Source organism: Chaetura pelagica, unplaced genomic scaffold, assembly GCF_000747805.2.
Source record: "Chaetura pelagica isolate M959 unplaced genomic scaffold, ChaPel_1.0 scaffold425, whole genome shotgun sequence".
NCBI lineage: Eukaryota > Metazoa > Chordata > Aves > Apodiformes > Apodidae > Chaetura > Chaetura pelagica.
In genome coordinates this window covers 5,069,137-5,075,282 of record NW_009953205.1, presented here as the reverse complement: position 1 = coordinate 5,075,282, position 6,146 = coordinate 5,069,137, and positions in this window count along the sequence as shown.

The window sequence follows — 6,146 nt, the reverse complement described above, 5'->3', positions numbered from 1 at the left end:
TGACAGGTAAACAAAAAAATTAATTTTTCCTGTAAAATATAGAGGAAGAACATGCCAGTCTTCCTTTATGTGTTGTAAGAGATCCCCCTTGAATTTAATCTTCCAGCTTTGAGAACATTTAAAATAACACAAAGAATACCTGTTATGTCATGGCTCTATAAAAAGTGGGCATATGTTTTCATTCCGTGGGACTGGGAGCAAGTTTGTCTTCTGGGATCTCGTCTCTTTCCTACACATCTATGCATCAGGCATCTGCTGATGCTAATGAACATTATATTGTAGATATCAAAGCAAGTATGCAGACACACTTTTTGTCAGCTGGCAGAGTGCCCATGCTTTTCTAAACAAAGGATATATCCTCCTTCCAAAGGCAAAAAGATATTCAAGAATTTTAGTTTCGTTAACATAGTGGTGATTCCAGAACACTGATAAGGATTGTTCAGTGTTGATAATGATTTTTAAAGAAACAGATTACAGTTGCCAAAAGTCACATTCATCACTGTGAGTGTGAAAAGTGTTACCAGCATGTTTCTTGAATTGCTTTCAACTCATTCAGATCCCAAAAACTCAGAAGTGACTGGAACTCAAATGAGCTTTCATCTGAATAAAGGGGGTGGTAAATGAGAACTACTCCAATGCTGTATGCAAGGTCTAAGTGAACCAATGTCATACACAGGAGTCTTTGTAAGAAAAAAACCCTAACAAGTTGGTATAACATTCATAGCATGCAATGGATACTGTAGAGAGCATTTTCACTGTCAGGTTTTCATTTAATGTACCACTATGTAGCAGGGAAGGAGCAGGCCACAGTTTGGGTTTATATTGTTACATATGAATGGTTAGTGCAGAATTTAGGGAACAAAAGTAAAGGAAAGCTGATTTTAAAGCCTGGAGATGTGACTGATCACCAGCTCTTTATTATTCTTTGTTCTGAAAGTGTTTGTCTAGCAGCATTAAGCATCTGCTTGCCTGATTCACACAGATGCTGTCAGTAGAATTTGACCTTTTGTTCAGAAAGTGTTTGAATATTTAATGTAAAAAATATTAAGTTATCAGAAAGGCTGTCTCTTTTGGGAAGACTATTCAGTTTTTTACAGCCCAAGTTGTTAAAGTACTTTGGAGCATGAACCAACTTCAGTGCAGAACAAAGCAGGCAGTGCAAATGTGTAGAAACTCCAGAAGTAAATAACAGCTGTTCAAGAAGCCTTCTATTAAATATGTATTAATTAATTTGAAGTGCATCACTTAAATATGTGAAGAGATTATCTTGTATTAATTTACATTAAAACACACAGCACTTGTTAGTCTCATTACAGTATCCTAAGTATATCCTAAGCTATCACCTCATCCGACACTGAGCGTTTTGTTGGGTGTTGATTGCTTTCGATTTGCCCTTTGAAAATGTCAGATAGTGGCCTCCCTTTCTTGTTGGATCTCATCTTTCTCTCAGGTTTTGCTCTTGCACTGTTACTGTACTTACTCATGTCTGTTCTGTGCTGAACAAAATAAACCTTGAAAATAGATTATGAAAATATAACAGTAATTGCCCACAGCTCAGTTCCCTGATGTACCCACCTGAACTTCAAGTGTGGTACTTGCTGTTAACTTATGAACCAGCAGAGAGAATGTAAGTGTCTGTTTGTGTAGCAAAACGACTTTACATGAAGTTTCAGTATCACTGTTTACTACAGGAAAGATGACGTTCTTTTAGTGAAATTGTAGATAAATAAAAATTGCTGGTAATAATAGGCTTTTTAATCTAAATGTCTAAATATTATCAAGCCCTCATTCCATTCATAAAACTTTAACACTTTTACCTGGGCCTACTAAAACAAATTGTTTTTAACATATTTCCGTGTTGAAATTATGTAAGCTTGTGAGATTTATGGATAATTTTCAGATTATTTCTTCCCTGTGTCATTCAGGCAGCTGATCCAGCTGCTACGCTGTTCTTGCATCCCATTATTTTTGATTCTGTGGACTTCCTGATTATAAATTGGAGTCCAGTTCTTGTTTCCTTCATCTATTCCAACAAACTCCTCACAGGGGGAAAACTGAGGAATAGAAAGGACTTGCAGGCAGGTCCTGGCAGAGCAGGAAGGAAACCAAGATATTTGGCTTTAGCAAAATCTCAAAGTCCATGACAAATTGCTACTTTGCATGGTTCTCTTGAGAGAATTGAATGGGGATGTTTGCTGTCATTTCAAGTTGTTTGCAGCCTCTTCTGTTAAAACTGAATTCACACCTACTTAGGTTTCCAAGATCTTCTCTGGTGGTATGCCTGCTTAAGGAGACATTTTTTCATAACTGAAAGTTAAAGTTTTGCAGGATAATTATGGCAATAAGGGATGGTATCTGTAGCAAAATACAGGCTTGGAATTCACTGCTCTGGTTTAAGAGCAGATTTAGATGTATGTATCTTTTTAAAAAAGTTACATTTTGCATTACAAAAAATTCACTTACTTCTACACCTTTGTGCTAGCAATTCAGTGTTTGCTGTGCTGAGGAACTTAGAAGTTGAGTTTAAGGACAGAACTAACTGGCTTTTTTCTTGCATGTTTGCAGTGCTTACCTATGTAACCTAAATGATATATCGTTTAGAAAGGGTGGAGAATTGGGCTGAGGCTTTCTTTTTGTGGGCTAACATGCCACAGTGTGTAGTTGAATTGACCCTCCACTTCACTCTATGATCCTCACTGCAGAAACACTATTGGAACTCAGAATCCTTCAGAGAGAGACAAAGCTGGATTCCTAGCTTAGAGGGATCAGGGAAACCTACTCAATTAGCTCCTTGCTTTGATAAGAACTGGTGCTTGTACTGGGTCATGCAGGAAATTGTGTTGAGGCATTATGGAACTTCTCTCAGTTTCTTTCTTACTCTTACCAATTGTTTGACTCTTGGTGACAAGTATTATTTGATCCTTTGAATACTTGTTTCAGGGATAAAAACCCTCTCTTAAGATGTTTGTTAAACACTTGTGTTAGGACTGACAACTTCAGTCACATTGTTCTCATATGGTGACTGCTTAGGAATCTTCTAATGAAAAGTCAACACGTGGTCAATATGAAATTGAAAATCTTGCATAGTTTGACTGCCTGCATGTGCCTGACTTCATCTGTCAAAAAGACTTTTGACACTCACTTGCTGAGGTCCAGACAGACCTATTAAATACTTCCCTTGGATTATTCTTCAGCTGACAAAGTTACTACTTGCTTATGTTCCATGTCAGACTGATGCCTTTGGGGCACTGAAGTATTCCAGCCTTCATAGAAGAGTTCCTTTCCCTGTGCTTTGCTCACAGCCAGGGAACCAGCACTCCTCCCTGTCTGCCTCTGTAGGGCTACAGCAAATAGAGGAAACAGAGGCAGCAGCCAAACTACAAGTAAGGTCAGACGGTTTCTAGTGAAATGTTGAGAGTAATAGATAGAGTAATCTTTAAATGCATAGGTAATTTTAAGGAGAAAAAAATCCTTTCACATGAGCCAAGAAGGGTTGCATTTTGCAACATACTCTGTTTCTTTGCTTATGTTTTGAATCTTTATAAGTATTAAAGGTAAGGAGAGCCTAAGATGTTTCTTTTTAAACACTTAAGAATGGGAGAAGATGAGGCTAATTATCTTGATTAAAAATCTGTTGATCTTATTAACAGATAGGTTTCTTGCAAAATGTCAAAAAAGGATTTTGCTGATTTAGGCTGTAACTACTGCTCTGTGTTTAACTTCCCTCTTGCCTGTCACTCAAATTTCTTTATTTCACAAAGTAAATTCATTGTCAGACAGCAAGCATTAGTGTTCCATCATTTATTTTTCCATCATTCTTGAAACGAACAGGGCAGAAATGCTGTTTGGTGGTGTGGAATGCTGGTTATTGGGTGTTCCTCTACTAATAGATGCATTCTGCTGGAGGCATTTAATTGTTCTTGAAAACAAAATTTATCATCGTAGAAGCAAAATGAGGAACAAGTGAAAATTTCCAAAAAATGAGATGTTGATGTTAAGGCAGCACATGGACTGTTTGTTAAAACAAGTTAGAATTAATACTAGGTTAAGCAGAGGCAACACCCATTTTGCTTATTAACCTTGTTTTTTTAATCCTTCTCCATCTTTCATTTCCTTTTGTATATTAAAATGCAATTTCTACTTCTGTTCTACTGCCTGTACAGAGGGAGATGAAATAGCCACTGTACAGTGTAGGAGCTGATGAATCAGTGGGTATTTAGGATTTTTTAAGTAACAACACTGAGTGTAAAAAGCTTAGTGTAAAAGAAATGTTAAGTACCTAAACGTGATAATTAAAATCTGAAATTATGTTAAGAGTAGTTTGACTTTGCTCCCCCGGCACTGTATTAGTGCCATGTCATAGCACTGTCAGAATAGGTCACAAAACAGAAGACATTTAAATCATGTTCTGTACAAATGTAGGAAGAATCCCAAATTCAGCAGTAAACAAGGATGCAAAGGAAGGCAATGAAGGAAGGACAAGAAAAGATGCTCAAGTTTCCTGTGGTTTCTGCCTCATTGTTTATTCCAGCTTCCTGCTTTTTCCTGCCTCTCAAGCCTTTCTTGTGCATATCCATAGATTACAGCATGCAGAAGACTAAGAATAAGCTGAAGGCAGAAACTGACTTAATGAAGACATTCTTGTGATAGAGAAAAGATTCTGTTGTCTGCAGATGCGCAAAGAAAAATAGAAAAGCAGCTGCCCTTGGAAATGGAGTAAAAGTAGAGATGAGCACCACATCATGATGCTTTAGTCACAGTCTGATGTGTTCAAAGTTTTTGAGAGGATCTGTACTGTTGCTCAGGAATATAACCAAGAGGAGAAACAAACTTTGACTGGAAAAATACCACAAGTCTCATGTCTTAGATACTGTTCTGAATAGTCTTGACTTTTTGTCAACTTTCAGCTGGAGAATAAGGATAAAAGGAAATAGCTTTCAAGTGTTCTGTTATGGATGACAATATTAATAATCAGTTTCATGTCAAAACCTTCCGTTTCCTTTAGACAAAAGTATAGAGGTGTATCATGTGCTGTCATCTTCCAGAGGAAGCTTCTGAAGGAAAGAGGTCCTCATCTCATTATTTCTCTTTCCTCTGCAGATAGTCTTTTCTGAAAGGTTTTGTGGGCAGAGATGGCATAAAGGTGATGAAAGAAATTTATGTGGCAAGTGGAGTGGGCAGGTGAGATGAAGTGCAGCTGAGATGAGGTGCAGCTGAGATACAGCAATCAAATGAAGGCTTCCTGAGTCACCTGGCCTGCAGAATTAAGAAACTTAGGGATGTGGTTGGTCAGGAAGACAATACTGAATTTACAGATTATCTGTAGTACACCCATGAAGTGGTGTAAGTAACACTGGAGTTAGGGTGAACCAGGATTGCTTATTTTACTCCTTGCACTGTCTGAAGTATCAACTGAAGCATTTATGAGAGCAAATGCAGCTGGTGGCATTTGGGCTGTGGAAATTATAGTTTGTAATACTTTCCTAATAATAATTTGAGAGCTTAAAGAACGATGAGACTAATATTTCAATCAGGCACTGAAAATCTTCAAGTTTTAGGAAATATTTTTTTTTCTACTCAGCCTTGGTCAAGTAGCTAAAATGATGATGAGATTCCTCTGAAGCAGTAGCCATGGCTGCAGTCTCGTACCTGGTGAAATAGATCAGTGGTCCAGTCTGCTTTGACAACTCCTATGTAACTAAAAATAGGAGAAATAGAAGAGAAAATTTGTAGGGCTGGTAGTGGCTTGTATTTTTCAATAATTTATCAAGATTTGAGAGCACAGATTTCCTTTGGGAAATATTAGTTCTTAGGTTTACAAAGTGCCTCAGTTGTAAATACCCATAAAAATGACAATTTGGTAGGTTGTATTTATTCTTAAGCGGGTCAAAGGACATTAGCGTATTCCTACTATATAAATCTGTCAAGAACAGAATTTCTTTATGCTCCCAAATCACAAAAGCACCTCTTACAGTCAAGGAGAAAATGTTGCATTATTGCCAATCAAGGACAACAAGCAAGCATATCGATCTCTACCCAATAGCTCTTGCCCTGCTCACTAAGTTTTTATCACTGAAGCTGGACACATGAAGGGATTGGACTGAATATATACATATAGTGCTGATTTATTACAGAAGGAGAAATAC